We start from the raw sequence: 20,751 nt of genomic DNA on the forward strand, positions 1-20,751 counted from the left end.
ACTCCAAATCCATTTTCCCTGAGATTTCCATAAGTTTTCCAGAATCCTCATATTTTTTCCAGAGTATTGAATGCACAGTAAATGACTACTATAATTTTACAATGGCCTCCTCCATTTCCCCTCATAGGCATACCATCCTCACCTTCGTTATTACTGTTGTTTTCTGATGCAAATAACAAAACTAGTTCAATAATAAAATAAAATTACACTTCTTTGAATGTAATTAAGAACAAAGATGACCAGTTTTCTAGAACTTTAAACATCTCTGAAACAATTTCTAACATATATGATATAGAAGATTGAAATATTTTCACACTCTTCATAGATGTTTATAAATGGATACAATATCAATTAATCTGTAATGCCTACAATAATAGTTAAGACAAACAAATTATTGGAATTTTGAAAACACATAAAAATGAAGTGACAATTATTAGTACCAATTTAAAAAGGAATAATAAGTTACTGAGACTGAAATATAAAACAAGAAATGTACTTAATGTCGGATACAGAAAATTAAGAAACTTTACTTCTTAGAAGCTTCAAGTTTCTTTAATTGTTCTGCAATAGCCTTTGCTTCTTCTTGCATCTTTTGTTGTTTGGCTTGTAAAGCACAGATCTCACTTGCTTTACGTTTCATTTATTTTCTTTTGTTTTCTTTGTGATCACATTTCTTTCTCATCTTCTGCAATGCTTCTTCGTATCTAATACGTGCACCTGTAACACTCAGGATCATATCTTTACTTACTTCTACATTTGACACTCCTCCTACCACTTTCACTGCATCATAAACTTGCCGAATAGCCACAACAGACTCTTCTTTCAAGTTTTCTATTAAAACCTACTTATTTACAGAAAACCCACTTTCCACATATGAATTGTCATGTGATAAAATCAAAACCAACTTAACAGTGTTCCATAACTCAGAGAAGTCATCCTTGACCTTCATGACACCTGTAAAAAAAGAATCTAGTGCATCAGTTTTGATTGAAAAGTTACAAAACTTCTCTTTCAATTCCTTTTCACTACTGACATTGTGCAACAATGTCTTAAACTGGCAAATTACTTTATTACCAGTTACAGCCTTCATTCTCTTTCTCCTGAGAAGTTCCTGTATCAGGTCTTCCATGCGCTGAGCACATCGCTTTGGAAACTGAGTCATTTGCTTCGGAACTAAACAACTGGCGGCTCTCACCAACCTGAACTTAAGGGGACTACGTTCCACAATCTTCTCTGTCGTTGGTTGCAAAAAAATTCTGCAGCTAGTAAAAAAAAAAGCTTCTCCTTTTCATTCACCTCTTTAGCTTCCAAAGAAGCTTTGGCACCAATTCCAATATCAATCTTTGTCAAAGGAATCAAGTTGTCAGAATTCCTGACATCAATTTGCATTAATTTAAAACTATTTTTTGCATTGTTCAAGATGTCACTTTTTATGAATCTCCCCATTACATCTCTAACAAAACTTTCTAGGCAGTCATGAAGAAATGGGAACATAGGTTTGGGGGTTTGGAACATTGTCAAATATGTCATTCTAGCATATCTGTTGAGAAAACTATTTCACTACATGATATTAATGTAGATCTGCTGGTCCTACAAATAATTCCATTTTACACATATGTGAGCTATTGAGGCATGTAAAAATTCACGTGCCATGTCATGACTATAACAATAGTTGAACATGATCAAAAACTTAAAATATGAACAAGTATTTATGAACAGTACATAATTCATATATGGCACTAGTATGTAAATATTTAGAATTCTGTTCTAAATGCAGTAAATACACAATCAACAATATTGTACACAAAAGATGGCAGAAAATAAATATTTCCCTAAACAGGACACTCCATTTTTTTCTATTTTGTAAAAAAAGAAGGTAGAAAAAACTTAAAACTACTCCCTAATAAGAGAAATCAGATGAACACTGGTTAACTTTAGACATCAGGTTATCTTTATTATGCATTTTCCACATCTTGAAATATATATTTTACGTCATGTAAAAGATCGAAATCGGTTAATTAAATTTTAAAAAGCAAGACTTTGGAAAGTAGTCTTGCTTATATGAATTTATGAGAGTATACACTTGGTCATCAGCCCTGGAATCACATTTAAAAACAAGACAGACAAACAAATAGATATGAGTTCCTCGCTAAAAGAGAAATGCTACAACAGCTTGGATTATCCACAGACAGGAGCATATTATAATCCTTCAGTTTTGCTTCATTGGGAACCATTAATCAATTACAAGATTTTCCCTGAGATTTGTATTTTTTTCAAATTCCCTGAGATTTCCAGGTTTTCCAGGTGTGTAGGAACCCTGTATTTACATGTTTTGAAAAGATTATGGTTGTTATTTGATTGTCAGACTTGTCTTGGTACTTCCAAGCTGACCCTCCTCTCTAGCATTTGTTCGACATAAAAAAAAATGCTTAACATAACTATGACTTACAAGCACAGTAAGTTAAGCAAGCTACTTTTAATAACATGATTTTTCACAAAATAATTATAATTTTGGTAACAGTTTCAAATATTCAATAATTTTCCCAAGTCTTATAGGTGTATTAGGAAGTGCTTTAGAATACTAGAAACAATTGTGGAAGTAATTTAGAACCTTGGAGAAAATTGTTAGTGCAATTTTAAAAGTTCACTGCCAGAGAAATTATAATTGGAAAAGTAATCAATGCAAGTGTCCGTACTTTTGTGGCAAGCAATCATTCTTGGTTTAAGGCCCTCTCAGATAGAGAATTCTGGCTGATTTTTATGTGACGCTTAAAGGGGTTTCATGATTGAGACCAGATGTTATATGATCATGGGTTGGAAGCATTTAGTGATGTTATTTTAATGATAAGAGCCTTAAACCTCACCAACTTAACCCAACAAAGAAAGCATTTAGGGATGTTCATTAATACTAAGAGCCCTAAAGGCTGCGGTGGTCTAGCCTATAAGGCATCTGATGTTCGATTCCCAGGGTGGGTGATCTAAGGTTGGAATTTTTCCAGCCTTGTCACCAGATAAAGGGGCTCTCCCAGCCAGAAATCAATGGGTACCTGGAGGCATCCTGGGGGGGGGGGGGGGGGGTAAAGGCAGCCGGTGCATGATGCTGATCACATCACCTCTAAGATGGCTAACATCTCCCAAATGTGCCTTCACGGCACGGTGCTGTATGCACCTAAACCTAATATGCCTAACTTAACAACAAAAGTATTTAGTGATTTAATACCTCTTTGTCCCCACACACGTGAAGTAGATGGCAATGGTAGTGCATATCTAAGCCGACAGTAAAAGTGATGTGCTGACAATAGTTTTCTGCACACATTGTGTGCCTGTCCACACCATAAAAACTTTCTTCAACAACATTTTGTTTCACATAACTTACAAACTTTGAAATATGCCTCGTAGTTAGGTTAGGCTGGTTATGTTCAGTTGTATTACCATTAAAAAATAACATCCCTAACTGATTACTACTACAGATGTCACTACTGCCGCTCTCAAACACGAAACTTCTTTGAGCCTCCTGCGAACATTCAGCAAGAGGAAAACATCTACCGGTAGAAGTCTGTGTAATGCATCAAGTTTGCGAAAGAGTGATTTTTGTGCAAAGTAGTTCTAACATCTTATTTTACCCATAGGGTAGTTCTAACATCTTATTTTACCCATACTTTGGACTCCTTCAAAATTAAAACTGTCATAAATACTTTTGGTAGGTAAGGTTCTAAATTACGTTCACATTCGTTACCACTACTTTCCGATACTTACTGTGGCTTTTATAAATGGAAAATGACTTGTCCATTGGGAGTGCACATGTTTGCGTAAGGTATTTTTCAAGGTTTGTTTTCAACATTAATAGCTACTATTTCGAAATCCAAGCATAGCTCATTACTTTAAGGAAGGTTCAAATTTCGTGTGACAATGACTGCCAACATTCTACAATAATTAGTCTTTCTGCTAGGAAATTTTGAAAAAAAAAAATCATAAAACAATCGGAACCGTTACCCAATGGGAAACTTCCAAACTTCAAACCTTCTACAGTTACTCAATATTCTAAATGCATTTCTCAACGTTCTGAGCAACTTGTAAAAAATCATGGCCAAAGTTCCTTTGGTTTTATTGCGATTTCATCATGCTACAAAAGCAATTTTAACATGGTTCGATTTCGATTTACTTCTGTTAACACATACTGCGGAGTTTTAGTGATTACTTAAGATTTTGTTCAATATATGCTTTCGCAGTTAGGTTAGGCAGGGCAGGTTTAATTCTCTTAGCATTAAAATAAAGTCCCTAAATGCATTATACTAAGGTTCCGATTTACTTCTACATTAATTCCCACTAATCTACAATAGTTACAGTCGCTTGTCAATGGAAAATACATTATCCATGGGAAGCGTGCATGCTTGCGTAATGTAATTTTTAAGTTGTTTTTCAACATAAATAATTTTTTTTCGAAATCCAAACAGTGCTCATTACTTTAAGGAAGGTTCAAATTCAGTGTGACAATGATTGTCAAAATTCTAAGATAATTAGTTTTCCTGCAAGGAGAATTTTTGAAAAAATCATAAAACACTCAGAACCTTTACCAAAATCATTACACAATCGGAATTTTGGACATCTAGTTGTTAAGTTGAGCACACGGATTTCACACCAATCGCTTAAAAAATAACAGTGACTACTTTAAGCAGGTGGAGAATTTACCTTTTTTTGGCCAAGTCTCATGTTTCCTCACTGTGTGGGGATTTTTATAAAACTTACGTATTCTCTTGTAAGATATAAATTTAGGTAACTGTTCATTTTTTTAAGGTTTTTTTTTCAAATTCTCCTAGCAGAATGACTAATTATCGTAGAATTTTGGAAATCATTGTCACACGAAATTTGAACCTTCCTTAAAGTAATGAGCACGGTTTGGATTCGATAAAAAAAACAACTTAAAAATTATCTTACACAATCATGTGAGCTTCCCATGGACAAGGTATTCTACAAGTGGGAATGAATGTAGAATGCATTAAGGGACTATATTGACAGTGTGTGAAATATGGTAGTGTAAGTCCTTGATAAGAAAAATTCTGGTAAAAATAGCTCAATTTACTAGTTTCGCCGGGTCTATCGTGAAATCCCACACCCTCGATTTTGGTAGTGATTTTTTTTTTAGCAACATTGTGTGTTGCAAATTGTTAAAAACAAAATTCTGCAGCGCGGAAACAAATATTTACGAGTGTACAGCCGTTTAAAGTGGAGATACAGCTGTTTAAAGTTGCGAGGGGGAAGTCTACTTGCGGCCATGTTTTCGTAGCAGCCACCCGCACCCATATCGATGGATATATAACAGTTTTTTTTCAGGCCTAAATCATAAAAATTGCCCATCCATTCTGGGCTCTGCCCCTGGGGTAATTGACCTACCACCCCCTACCGCAGCCCTGCCTTTTTCTATAGAGTCCCTTTAAAGTAGTGATGGGTCGTTCAAAAGTAACGAGTGGTGAACGACTTGTTCACTAGAAATGAACGGCAATTTAAACAGTCGTATGTGTGCCATGACTCCTTCCCCCCCCCCCCCCAAGCAGATATTTCCCTCTTTTTCTTCCACGTATTTTGCAGCGTGTACGGTGGACGCATGCACCTGGGTCTTTTTGAAAAGAGGACAATACGATGTGTCCGTGATGTTGGAGGTAGAGCGGGGGGGGGGGGGGTGTTCTGTTTCTCTTTCCGAGGTGGGCTGAAATGTACCGTGTACGTACTACGATGAGAGGGGAGGGAGTCACAGCACACTTTCATGACTCTTTGAACGATGGAGAGGAGAAGGTGCCGTTAAAGTGTGGCTCTTTGAACGCATGCTCGCCAGTGACCAGAGACTGCGCAACCCCAGCTGATGAGCCGAACAACACACTCTGTGTAGAATCTCACACATTTTAAGCTCATTATAGAAAGTCTGACATCAAGGTGAGCAACACCACTAATAGCATATCACTCGAACCAAGAATATTTCAAGCCAGCCAGAAAAAAAAAAATCCTTAAAACGAACAAAGAACATGCACAGTGGCGTGCCCAGGATTTTCGAAAGGGAGGGGTTACGTACACTATTTTTGGTAGTCATCCCTCATTTTTCCATCTTTTCCTACATTTGACGTTCTTTTTTTTTAGGAATACTGGGCCAAAGGGGGGGGTTATAACCCCCACCAACCCCCCCTTGGGCACGCCACTGAACATGCACCATGGACTTTGCACAGTGTTGTCTGTCTGCTTTTGTCGATCCTTCCTGTCTTGGGTTCTATTCCTGGTGGGGGTATCTTGCACATTAGATCACACTTTGAAATATAGGTTCAGTACCGATTAGCATTTCTGAGCATAAAGGGGACTTAAAACAAATTTTGACTGACAAAAGTGATTTCATGGTACAGTCACGAACACGTCTGGGCTGTAATGATAACATTAAATCTCAATGAGGTTGTTACAAGACAGAACTGTACATGTTAAGGTGTTTTACTAATGAAAGCAACATTAAATAAAATACATACGTATAACGTGGCCCTCTTTATAGAAATTCGATCATACATTATACACTATGACAGAGCGCAAAATTTTGTTTCAAATGTAAGTCAAACATGCCCGAAGATCGTACATGGTTTTGGAAAGCAAACCAATTGAAAACCCTGTGTCCACTCAATGCCGACACCATCTAATCTGACCTCCGTGTCCCCCATCGGAAGCAAAACCACAACTATAAATCTTGGGGTGCAGAACGCACTGACAAAGAAAGGCTAGTTCAGAGTTGGCAAGTGTCCGACAACCCACTCTCCCCCTCACTTAAACAGAGCAGGGAGGAGGGAGCCAGGCATTCTTCCCTGGTTCGTTCAACTTTTTCTTCGTTTTTTCCCCCCCAAGGGTATCAAAATGTTGTCCAGTCCCTTCCTTCAATACCAGTGTCAGTAACATCTCGATGAACAAAGGATAATTTGATCAAATCCTGATGTTTTTGGCTTTCATTACGTCTATTACTCCCTCTGTCCCATAATTATAGTCCGGTATGCCAAAATGGTAGTACAGGAATGACAGACGAAGAGGCAGATGGAAAGCACAATTTGTAGTGATCCTTGAGTAATAAAGTTGTATGACTCATTCCCGTGTTTCATGTCACAGTTTGAATATTGGACAATTATTATGACACAACAAACAAAAATGTACCGGACAATAATTATGGGACAGAGGGAGTAATTATAATCATTATTATTATACATATTCAAACTTACATGCAAAAAATGTAAACCAATATCAAGTTCAATGAAAGATTGTTTTTATAAAGTTCACATTATGCCCAAAAAGGCTAATCGGGGTTGAACCTACAGCTTAAAGTGGGATTCGAACTACATTGTAACCCCACCGGGTAAGGAATTTTGCTCCCCTTGATTTCAGAGCGACGTTATCCCTACGTTCTGGATGAGGCCAAGTTCACTGAGAGAGATTCCAAAATAGAAAACTCTGGTTTCTCATTGGTTTGATTAATTGATTTGCTTCATTTTACTTCGCTTTTTGTGCCACTTTTGGCTAATTTGCGAAGATGGGGATGAGTGGTGATATGATGGAATTGATGAATGGACACTCACGAACATCGATGCCCATGTCAGGATTCGAATCTGGAGCCCGTGGTGTTGTAGCGCGATATGCCAACCACTCCGCCATGTTGCCGGCTGGTTTCTCAGTGGGTTAACACTTTTAACTGTGAAGAGTACAGAATATAATCCCCTTGTAAACTGGATCCCTAATTCGATATGCAGTGGAGATGCAATACACGCTGGTTCATATATTAAATTGATTGATATTGATTTGGTGTTTTAAGTGCACAGTAGGTTAATCGGGACTGGACCTACAGTTTAAAGTGGGATCCGAACCACTATGTGCTCGGTGCCACCATCATATCTTATATGAAAAAAAAAATATATAATATTTATAACTTAATTTCTGCTTTGCTCAAAATGCTACCTTCCACCGCCCTTCTTGGCGAAGTCGTTAGTACAGTGTGCTACGATGCCAGGGTTTCTGGGTTCAGATCCCAGCCTGGGTGTCCCTTCCTAACTTTCATATCATCACCGCACACCCACATCATCGCGGTTGAATAAAAATGACAAAACGTTTATTAACGTCGCCCAAGAACAAAGACTATGAAAAGTCTACTGAAGAGAAATAAAATTATTAAATATATTATTATTATACACTGTGAAAAAGTAATTCATGGATGTTGCTTCTTTAAAATGTATCAGCCACAAATATGTTTCATTACATCAATTTTAAGAATAATTTTTAAAATAAATTATTTTAACGTACTTGTGTTTATTATAAAACTAAGTGAAAGAGAATGTAGCGTAGCGACAATCTTTAATATTTTATTATCACGGACTTCCACCTTCTGCAGGTGCTTCTTTTTCGATTTTTTTCTACAAGGATGTTAAGTAAATTATTCCGCAGGGCAGGGCACATTTTTTAAAACAAAAACAATACTATACCGTTAAAAAAATAACTGCGCCAATTTAAAGTTATCTTGTTCCAGTGCCAGCCTGCACTGCTCTAAAATGCAAAGTTCTGTGATTTGAATAAGATTGTGTGTATGTTGTGTGTGAAATACATACTATATACATTGATGTTTATTTTCTCTGGGACGAGCATGGGTCCAAGGGTGCTCTCAGGATTTTTCTCAAGGGGCCAGCAGAGCTTCAGTCGTAATTCTTTACAAATCAAAAAATTGAAATAACAATACCTACATTACTACAGTAAAACCTGTCTATCCCGGAACATGATGGTTCCGAGCAAAATTTTCCATCTTAACAGTTTTCCTTCTTATACAGGGTTGACTTTAAATACAGTATAGAGCGCTGCAGGAAATAATGGAAACACAGATTTACATTTTGCATTACTTATAATGTAGAGTACTAATGCATGTACCTACATGAATAAAAATGTGATATAGTCGCAATAACCATAGCAGAGATTACAATTATGTAACTACACAACATGTTGGTACACTTTTTACAGTATTGTAAGAACGTACAGTATGTACTTATGTAACTTTTCAAACCCGGGATCCCTGGCATTGTAGCACGATGTGCATACAGGGAAAGATAAAGATTGAAAAATGGAATAAGAGGTGAAGAAAGATTGAAATAAGAGTGAAGGAAAAAAAAAGAAACAAAGGGAGATAAGAAAAATAGAAAGATGACGAAAGAACAGAGGAGAAATAGACAAAGAAAGGTGGAGAAAGAGAGTAAGATATGAAAGAAACGGAATCGTAACAGCTATGAGTATTGTAGCACATTCTTTCATATCGACAATGTTACCGATAAGCGAGTGGCAACAGAGACGTGTTCCATTTACAGTATTGCATTGTTTTCTTGCAAGCGATAAAAATAAAGGAAGAAATTTCCATCTTACTGAGAATAAAAACATCTCGGTCTTTAAATGGTGTTCCGTTTCCACGTTAAGGAGGTTTCCGCCTTAAGCAGGTCATTTTCAGGTATAAAATCAGTCCATGCTGGGGACTTTTTCTTCCGTATTTACAGGTTTCCTTCTTATAGAGGTTCCGGGATATGCAGTTTTTACTGTACTAATTTGGGAAACAACGTCTTAACAGTGTGTAAGTAGAATAAACATCTCCTAATTGTAAATATCTCCCTCGCATAACCTGACTTTCCTTTTGCTGCCATTAAAAAAAACATTCTATGGCACCCTCTTTTTTGCCACATTCTCTTGGCAGCCTCCTTTCCACGCTACGGGCCTGTCTTCATCCCTCACCCAACATGCCGCTGGGCTGGCTGTTGACACCCGAGAAGCGCGAAAAGATGTGGCAACGTTTCGACTGTCAACGGAGATACACGTTGAGATTTTGGCAACCCTAACCTAACCTTACCGCACCGGTAAGGTCGCGAAGATGTGGCAAACAGAATATGCATCGTGCACCGCGCGTACTTGTGGGGTAGAGTGGAGCAGACCATGGCCCAACTGTGGCTCCTTACTTGTGCGAGGAAAAAATTAAGTTTTCACCATTGTGAACTGCTCTCGCGCGCTTCAGTGTCCAGTCTTTGCGATAAATGCACTTGTGAGCATTAGTTGACGTGGTAGTAATGTTCGATCTGTTTACCTCGTTCTTTTTGCTTCGATGGTAGTTGCCTGTGAGTGAAGTGGTTCCAGAGAATTAGTTTTATTTAGTTCAATTACTGCTATGGAGAAGAAGCAAACAAACATACGATCCCTTTTCGTTACAGGTGATGTATCAAAATCAGCTAGTAGCAGTGTTCAGCTTACCTCATCTCCCAGCTGTGCTAAAAGTGGTAAAAGGAAATGTGATAGCGATTCAGTGTCATTTCCAGTTAAAAGGAAATTTAATAAAGAGTGGTTAAACCATTTTGAGTAGTTGTTGTATGACGAGGCAACAAATTTCTCATATTGCAAATATTGTAAACAGGTGCCTGCCTACCAGTAACGTTGATAAAAAATGGGTCAATGGGTTTTCTGTACCTTTTAAAAAGGAGTCATTTTTAAAGCATAGTCAGATTAAAGTCCATAGTGAATATCTTGCCAATTCAAAGGCAAAGGAATGCCCGACAGAAACACAGATGGCAAAATGCATTAAAAAAATTGATCACCAGATGTTTTCTCATCTTACAAATTTATTTCATGTAGCATACTATGTAGCTAAACATGAGAAACCATTTAAAGACTTTGTAGATCTGCTGTGTTTGCCAGGAAAATTAAGTGTGAGTGTTCTACCTAAGTATGGCAATGAAAATGCAGAGAATTTATTCATTTCATAGCTGAAACTTTGAAGTTAGATCTAGTGGAGAAAATAAAGAAAAGTACATACATCAGCCTTCTGATTAATGGATCCACAGATAGATCATCAGTCAAGCATGCAAATGTGCATGTTTGACACGTGGATGCCAATGATGGTCACATCAAAGAGGACATTTTAGGAGTAATAGAGCTCTACTTCTGCTGGTTACTTCACTGCTGTAACTGATTATTTAGATAAGGCAATAGGTTCAAATAAATACAGAAACAAGTATTACATTGTAGGCTTGAGTACTGATGGTGCAGCAAATATGGTCGGACACAAATCAGGATTGGCTGTGCAAATGAAAGCTATTTGTAATAAAATGATAAATATTCACTGCCTTGCACACAGTTTGCAGTTAGCTGTGTTGGATGCATGTGGTGAAGTTAAATATCTTAGAGCATTTGATTCCGTGATTAGGAATATTTTTCAGTTTTATCATGGCTCTGCTAAAAGACTTCACATCTTGAGAGAAACGGCAGAAGTTATTGGAGACGAAATTCTAAAACTGAGTGATATCCACACTATTAGGTGGTTAGCCAGCAAAGAAAGTGCTGTAAGAGCTCTGTTGCAATCATGGAAAGCTGTTGTGACCCATCTTCAACAGGTGGCCCATGGAAAAGACAATGATGGCGCTAAAGCTAAGGGTTTGCTGAAAAGTTTGAGGCAATTTAAATTTGTTAAGCTTCTGTTTCATCTCTGAAAATAAGAATTGAACACTGTATTTCAGTTTTGGCTGACCTGGAAACTAATGTTGGACCAAGCGAACAAGATTTCTTGGACCATGTATCCATTTCAGGGCAGATCAGGGATGTGCAGCTGACAAACATTCAAAATGGAGAGCAAGAGTTTCAGACTGTTAGAAGAAAACAATGCGAAGGTGTACATAACAGAAAGATTGCAATCTATATCAACAGATGTGATTGCATCTCTGCATGTTTTCGACACCTTGGGTTGGCCTCCCTAAGAAAATATTCTTCAGTTTGGGATAGAAGAAATAAAGAAGCTCTACTTGAACCCAAGACTTTATAATAAGAAAATGGATGTTCTGTTAGCAATTTACTCCAGTTTTTCTTGTATGTACACATTGCTTGCATGATAGAATTATTTTCCTGTAGTTTACGGTTATTACAAGCATAAGAAAACAGTTTTTTCTTTCTTTGTGACGTTTCAGGAGAACACACGCTCCTTTCATCAGACATTTATTTTCATTTTGACTAAAGAAAATTACGAAGTCTCACACATGATGCTCTTGATGAACGTTTAAGTTTTGAATACAACAGAAGAACTAACAGAGGTCCAAAATACACAGAACGGGAGAAAGAGCATATAAGGTTGGGAAAAAAAGTTCATGGTTTCAAGATCTGGTTGAAAGAAAACGACATTTTCTTAATAAAATCGGACAAGGAAAATAAACCTGTCCTTATCCGAATTAAGGACTATAAAGAAAAAATGGAAGAATGTTTCAAATTAAACAATTTCACAGAAACACCTCGAAACCCTATAACTAAAATAATAAATGAGGTAAAGAAAGTAATTGAAAGCAGTATCACGATACCAAGAGAAATGAAGAAAAAACTCATTGTCAAAAATTCAACCCTGCCGATTGCCTTTGGACTACCAAAAACTCACAAACCGGGAACTCCAATACGACCCATCATTGCAACTTTCACACATCCTGCATACAAACTATCCAAATATTTAGTTGAAAGACTTGCTATAATTAAACAACAAACACCATTCAGTGTTAAAAATGCATATGAAGTGAAACAGAAACTAAAAAATATTGTTTGGAATAGTGAGTATCGTATTGCAAGTTTTGATGTTGAAAATTTATATCCTAGTGTCCCAATAGAAGGTGCCACAGATGCATTACACAGATGGCTTATTGAGATGAAGGTTAACCCAGTAGAATCATGGGAAATGGTTCGATGGTTTACTGTATGTGCAAATTACAATTACTTTATATTTGATGGCAAAATCTATCAGCAAAATAATGGTCTATCAATGGGAAACCCAGTATCCGGAATCATCTCCAGCATTTTCCTTCATTACATAGAATCTCCAATTGTTAATGCGATAGGTGCGGATATCAAACTCTACATCAGATATGTAGATGATGTGCTAATTATTGCTAAAAATGAGAACACCATCATGGACGTATTTAAATCGTTAAATGAATCACATCGTCGCATAAAATTCACTTGCGAACCCATGAATAACAATGTAATTTCTTTCCTTGATCTGCAAATTAAGACAACTGACTCAACAATTCAAACATCAGTCCATAGAAAAAAATTAGCGGGGGAAAAATACATCCATGCCAAATCAGAACATTCGCGTATAACAATGGATAACATATTTTTAATTTTTTTCCTGAGAGCACAAAGACTATGTTCTAATAATGAGGATATCAAAAATGAAGAAGAAAGGCTCTTTAATATAGCAAAAGAAAATGGCTTTCACACTAACAGAATAAACCAAATCAAAAAACAAGTTGCAAGAAAACTAAAGGAAAAGAGAAATACAGACAAAGATGAAAAATCTGTTGAAAAGAAATTTGTGTGCATTCCATTCCACAAGGGATTCTCACATAAAATTGCAAAAATTTTTAGAAGTTTTAATTTCAAAATTGTTTTTAAATCACCAAGAAGTTTGGAATGTACATTTAATGAATTCAAAATGAGAAACTCGCTACCAGATGTGGAAACCACAGGAATATATAATATAAGTTGTTCATGTTCAAAAGATTATGTGGGACAAACAGCAAGGAAAATGGCAATAAGATGGCACGAACATGATTTGGACATTATAAATCTAAACCCAAGAACAGGTTTGTCAACTCATATCATCGAAGAGAAGCATTTGATTAAAAAGAGAAGGGTTTTTAAAAAGATTAACGGGAAACACAGAGTTGAATGTCTGGGAAGCCTCGTTCATTGCAGAAGAACACTGGAATAAATTAAATAATGAAAATGGTAACATAGATCCAGTGTGGAGTTTTCTTTTTCACAAATGGAGTAAGCCACCATCTTTAAAATTTAATGTAACAGAAAACATCAAGAGACTTTGTGAAAACAATGATGAATTTGAATTACCTGATGATATTTGGGATTCATAATTAAATTTAAAAAAAAAAAAAAAAAAAAAAAAATCTAAAATAAAAATAAAATAGACTGCTTTTTTCACAGTTAAGTTGCTATATTACAACAATGTAACATTGACAACATCCATTATATAACAGATTCTTTTTGTTTAAAAATTACTAACCATTGTTATAACTGTATCTTTAATCAAAATGAAAATAAATGTCTGATGAAAGGAGCGTGTGTTCTCCTGAAACGTCACAAAGAAAGAAAAAACTGTTTTCTTATGCTTGTAATAACCGTAAACTACAGGAAAATAATTTACTCCAGATTTTGACATTTTGTGCTGTTCTACCAGTGAGCACAGCTTCACGTGAGAGAGGTTTCAGCTGTCACAACAGACTCAAGACTACTTACAGGATCTCTCTGAAGACTGAGACACTAGATGATTTGTTCTGAGTTTCTGTAAATGGAACCCCCCTTGTCAGAGTTTGACCCAGCAGCTGCAATTGATAAGTGGTACTTCAGTGCAGAACGACAGCGCTACACAAACATTAATTCCTAAGGTATGTTATTTTTAATAATTGCTCATATTTTTATTATTTTTCAATATAAAATAGATTTTAGACCGGCGACCGACTTCAAGCTTGAAATTTCATGCCCTGCACTATGATATTGGCAGAAACTTATATTGAATGACTGTAAAACTACAAACACCTACGTGGGATGGACATGGACAATGCTCACGAGCAATATAAATCAGCAGTTGATAAACACAGCTGTTAATCATCTGCAGAGAGGGAGGAGTGCTGGCTGCTGGCGAGACTGCCGCGCCTTGTGCAAGGGAGCTCGCGACTCGTGAATGAACGATGAGGGAGGAGAAGAGTCACTAAGGAGAGCGATTTGTTAAGGTGTTCCATGACACTTCGTGCAGTCTCGAGAGTCATGAACAAACGGCTGGAGAAGAGTTGTGGCGCTGTGCTGTGACACTTCGTGCTGTTGAAAGTCGTGAACATGCGATCCTGATGGAAATGCAAGCATGTGACGCAGCGCAGATGAGGAGTGCATTTTGTTGACTCGCTTTCTCACATTTGTTGTGATATTAAAACCAGTGATCGAATGCAAAAAAGGAAGAATATGTAGATGCACATTGTTACTAACAAAAGGTTGACATAAATATATAGCATTTCTGTGGATGCTATCGTACTGCATAATTTGCATTATCGCAGCATGAAATGCAAACTGAAACAAGATACAAATATAGAAAATCTCACTCATGAGACAGAGTAATGAAAACAAGTATGTGCAATAAATTATGTTTGTGTGTGTTTACTGTTTACACATATATGTATATCCACACACACAGACCCGTATTTGTATTTTTATTATTTTATGACAGTTTTCTTCAAATTTTAAGTAATCGCGACGATGAGAAGGATGCGTGATTATATAGATGGAGGGACACTCGTAAAGAATATCCTTGCTCAGACCGGGACTAGAACCAAGGAACTTCGGTGCCAAGATCAAATGTCAATTACTTCAGAATCTAGTCGGCTACACACACACACAAATGCAATACAATTTATTAATCTTGAAGGACAGAGGCTGATACGTTCCGTTGTGTTAGTTTATTTAAATACAATCTGCTTCAACACCTCCTACACCCCCTCCCCCCCCCCCAGTTCCTCGCTTCAGGCAAGGCATGTTAGAACCTCCCCAACACTATTTTTCGACAATTCATTCAAACACAAGGAAATTAAACATTCACAATCCACAAGTCATTTAAAAGAAGAAAAAAAATGCGTAGATGTGCGCCTGTGACATGAATCCATTATGGAAGCCCTGAAAAACTGCAATGACGTTACGTAGGTAAGGAATTTTAATATTACAAAAATGTAAGTTTCGTTGCTTGGTGCCGAAATCTTACACCCTGGATTTCGCGAACATTTCAAATGTTTTCGTCAAATAAATAAATTTCTTGTAACAAAGGGTGTTTGTAAATAGCGTGGAAGGTATTTGTTTTTACATCTAAGGCTACGAAACTTAAGTTTTTTTGATATTAAAGTTCTTACGTATGTTGCGTCTATACGGCTTTTCAGGGCTTCCATATTGGATTCATGTCACAGGCGCACATCTAAACATGTTCTTTTTCTTCTTATGATTGACTTGTGCAAAGGGATAATTTGAGTTTATGTGGTTTGACAGGCATGAAAACATCGACGAGACGCGATGAGGAATATCATTCACGATATTCTTGAACGGTATCTTCAGCGTGTGTAAATACGTTATCTTGGAGAACATCGTGCACGGTAACAGTTCCGATTGTTTTATGATTTCTCCTAACACAAAGACTAATTATCGTAGAATTCTGGAAATCATTGTCACACGATATTTTAACCTTCCTTAAATTAATGAGCATTGTTTGGACTCGAAAAAGTTATTTATGTTGAAAGAAACAACTTGAAAATTTCCTTACACACTTCTCATGGAAGATATTCTCCATCGACAAGCGACAGTAAATATCTAGAAGCGTGGGAATGAACGTAGAAGTAAATTGGAACCTTAGTAGAATGCATTTAGGGACTTTATTTTAATGCTAAGGGAACCAAACCTAACCTGCCTAACTTAACCACAATAGCATGTATTGAACAAAATATTAAGTGATCGCTAAAACTCTGTAGTATGTGTTAAAAGACATAAATCGAAGGCTAGACTCTACTTTACGTCCTTATCTGCATAGTGATTGCTTCTTTGCGTTTGCGGTGCACGTTTGTTGTGCGGCAGCTGGCATCTCTTCGGGTAAGTACCTTTTTCTTTTTACACTTTCTGTTCACGAAAAATCCACTAACCATTCACGGGGACGAGGTATGCCTACGAGGTTAGGTTAGATTCCATTAGCACTCATTTTACCCCTAAATATGTGCTTCGTCATCGAAAAAATTCCTCAGTACGTTCAATTACGCATATCTGGACACCATCGGTTTTTCTCGATTTACTCCTCCAGGAAATTTTTCCTCGCTTTGGGATTTATGTTGTTGAATTCCTTATAAAATAAGCTTTCCAACGATATATGACACGTATTCCTTAGGAAAAGGACGTAAACTAGAGTCTTACCAAATCGAAATCAAACCATGTAAAAATTGCATTCGTAGCATGATGAAATCGCAATAAAACAAAAGGAACTTAGGCATGGACCCAGTTTCGTAGCACGTAGATCTCTAAAAATTTCCTTCCGCGCTAGTTAAAAACACCCTTTCTTAGAAGAAACTTCATTTTGGACGGAAAGATTTGAAAATGTGGTAGAAATCAAGGGTGGAGGATTTCAGGACGGAGCAGTTTCGCCAGCCGGTGAGAGTAGGCATGCTCTAAAAGTAATTCTTATTAACTTTGCAAAATTGTTAAAAAGCTAAGATCACCGACGTTAAAAATTCTTCCCTTACCATGAAGACAAGTGCGTCGACGCCTCCGAAACTTCTTCGTACAGTCAAATATTATTATTTTTACAGCTATCTTATGTCCCTTGACGATGGTCATTGCACTCAACAATAAAGTAGAATTTAAAAGGTGTAAAAGATAAAAACTAGCAATGGGTACTTATGAAAACCACGGAGTATAATTGCGTACCATGCTGATTTCATGATTATTTTAATACGAAGAATCTTCTGCTCTAAGATATGGTCTCAAAACTATTTCTAGACATGTTTCATAATACACATTTTATTTCTTACATACTAAAAACTATTAATGCTAGTAGTGTGCAAGGTAGAGAATAAACATGAGGGCGAAAGTACGTTATCATCGTGTTTTGCCTACCTCTCATACCACGAAACAGAAAGAATTTCGATGAATATATCTTGCAGCATACTATCAAAAAACGTCACCACAATTTAACGTGAACAGCTAAAGCCTGCATACGAATTTACATATCCTTCGTGGATATTCTCCAAAATAGTCGCCATTGCTAGCCATCTATCGGCCAAAAAACAAAACATGCGGAAACAGACGAATTCTGATAATGCACAATCATTAACCGCAATGATTAACCGGTTGTGGCGGAGAAAAATCGAATTCACTGACGGAACACATAAAAAATGCATTATGTATCGCATGTTATTTGATTGTATAAGGTGTTATTACACTTCATTTTAATTTATTTTATTTATTACGTTACGTAATGGTGTAAATTGTTACGTGAGGTTACTGCTATGCCCGAGGATCAGTAGAATTTCTTTATTTGATTATGTAATAACCTACGTGCAATTTTATTGTCAAGTTACAGCGATGATTGTGCAGTACAGAAGCCATACATTATAGGACGGACTGCTTCTTTATTTTGAATTTTTTTCCAGTCACGTTCAAGACGTAGAAAATCCGCGCCTCTTCCCTCCAAAAATTAACTCTGCATGTGTTGCGCATTCTAACCTTCATGCGCTAATTACTATTAATTAATACAACCGACAGCAAAGGGAATAGCATAGGAAGTGTCCATTCACTGTTTTTTGTAATTGAAATACAAACAACTACTCGGAACAGTTTTTTATCCATACAACAAGCACTGGCGTCGTTTACAAGGGGGGGGGGCGTGTCCGCAATAATTCAGACGTACCTTGAATTCAGACAGGACAAATGGAGGGGCTGGGCATGTAACTGTCCGAATTGACACATAAATCAAAACGTTTTCCCATGGGATAAACAAACCCTTTCTTTTTTCAGGGACACAAAAGAAAACCTACCCAAGGAGAACAATGTTTTTTTTTTTAATTATTTGAAAATTGTAAAACGCATATAGTAGCAAGCAAGTTTTAGCACGGAGCAATTACACAATACCGGAAGTATCTCCGATTGCTTTGAAATTCGGCATACTCACTAATTTTGGCGTCCTAATCACGAATCTGCAGTTAAAAATTGGCGGTCACGTCTAGAAAATGCGAAATAAGGGGTCCGTGAACGAAGTAAACACCGGTGATTTATGAAGGAAACAACAATATTTTGCAATGTTGGTAAAACTTCGATAGCGTCCCAACACCTCTCACTCGTTTATTTAGTCATTTTAACATTCGTACTTACCTATTCTGCATTGTGAAAGATTCTTCAAGGTGCTATTTTGCTTTTTTCACGAAAAAAGTTCAATTTTTGACATAAAGAGTAATTATTAAACCATTGACGTTAGCCCCAAAAAACCATCCACGGGTAGCCCCAAAAATTCACGATAGCCTCACGAACCATCATGGGGACGAGGTATGCCTACGAGGTTACATTAGCACTCCCTTCGTTCAATTTAGCATATACGGACATCAGGTTTTCTCGATGAAAAAAAATACCAACAAGAATTTCTAAATGCTACAGAAACTCATTTCGGTAAGTAGTTTCTTGTGTAAAAATGAAGAAATCCGTTGGGATGCTAACGAAGTTTTACCACAATGATTAGCGTTCAAAAACTATGTTTATGAATACCCTGAATTTTAACTATGCTTGACTAACCTAACCTAACCTTACGTGAATGGTTCGTGGGGGAAGTATGTTTTCCACATTTACTGAAGACGCCATATTGTCACATATGTGTATTAGTGTATCGACAATCATAGCAGTAATGTATGCACGGTATTTCGCATTTTCTAGATGTGACAGCCTATTTTTAACCGCAGATTCGTGATTTCGAGTTCAAAATTAGTGAGTATACCAAATTTGAAAGCAATCAGAGATACTTCCGGTATACTGTAATTATACCATTAGGACACTATAAACATGTTTGAGTTTATATAGATTTTCAAATTTTTACACAAATGCTGTAATTTTATGCTTAAAAATCAACCAGACTATAGCAAATGAAGGTAAATATGATAAATAAACTGTTGTTGACTTCAAGTGAGAGAAATTAAATAAACCCTATTGTTTGAAAATGACAACACCAAAGAAAATATATTTTACAGCAAACATTATAATAATAATGAAAGGTGTACAGTAGGATCCATGAGTATGACCATACAAATTGTCCATCACCATGTTTGTGCACTTTATTTGACTCAATAAGAGCTTCAAGAATTAAAAGAAAACTCAAAACAAGCTCTTGACAACTTCTGCACCAGCATATATAAAAATCCATCAATAGTCATGGACAATTTGCCAAGTAATACTAGTGGATCCCACTGTTCTGGTCATAATAATTTATGTTAACTCAAGAATATATTCATACTCGCGTACTTTCGACGTGGCCTTCGGCTACATCTTGTACGCTCGCATGCATGACCTTCGGCCACGTTCTGGGCACAATAATGTTATAGATGGGGTTCCTCAATGATCTTAATGACTTTGAAAATGTCTGCATGTTGTATTGGATGATGGGATACATTTGTACAGGTTTGAAAATTTTAGAAAGTAACTTTATGTGTGTATGGGCTCTAATAAGGTACAAATATTGAAATTATTATTGTCTATTTTCTTCATAATGAACTGAGTAAGTAATAACCGTTTCAAGATAAGTAGTTGGATGTTTTGCATAAACGAATTGAATAGCGACTAAATTGAAAATGCAATATTTACGTCTTTTGCCATTTTCACATTTTTGAACGCAATTGGATAATAACTGTTTTCAGTCATTCCCCTCAAATTCCTACCTTGCCTCTGTAATAAATTCTGATGCTAGTTTTTTGAAATTCGAAAAGTCTAGCATAATTCCCTTAGAGTAGTTTTCAGAGTGAAAATAAACTTTCTTTAAGTTCCCTAGCAACGTCCGTTTCCATGGACAACAACAGGCATGGCCAGCTCTAAGGAATTGCATGTCATTATACCCCCTAAACATTTCATTAAAATAAGCACGATGTAGATATTTTCGTATTGAGTTTACCGATATATACGCAA

General features: G+C 36.6%; 1 protein-coding gene across 1 annotated transcript in view; it reads right to left on the bottom strand.

Moving 5' to 3' along the window:
* The window catches only part of LOC145988646 (putative protein phosphatase 2C T23F11.1), a 63,932-nt gene extending 46,055 nt beyond the window's left edge, over window positions 1–17,877 (bottom strand). The window contains exon 1 of the mRNA XM_083123697.1: window positions 17,707–17,877. The gene's annotated coding sequence lies outside the window, so the exon portion shown is untranslated. The remainder of the gene's footprint in view (window positions 1–17,706) is intronic.
* Between the last annotated feature and the right edge of the window lie 2,874 nt (window positions 17,878–20,751).

This window comes from Lepisma saccharinum, chromosome 6, assembly GCF_977018435.1.
Source record: "Lepisma saccharinum chromosome 6, izLepSacc3.1, whole genome shotgun sequence".
In the NCBI taxonomy this organism is placed as follows: domain Eukaryota; kingdom Metazoa; phylum Arthropoda; class Insecta; order Zygentoma; family Lepismatidae; genus Lepisma; species Lepisma saccharinum.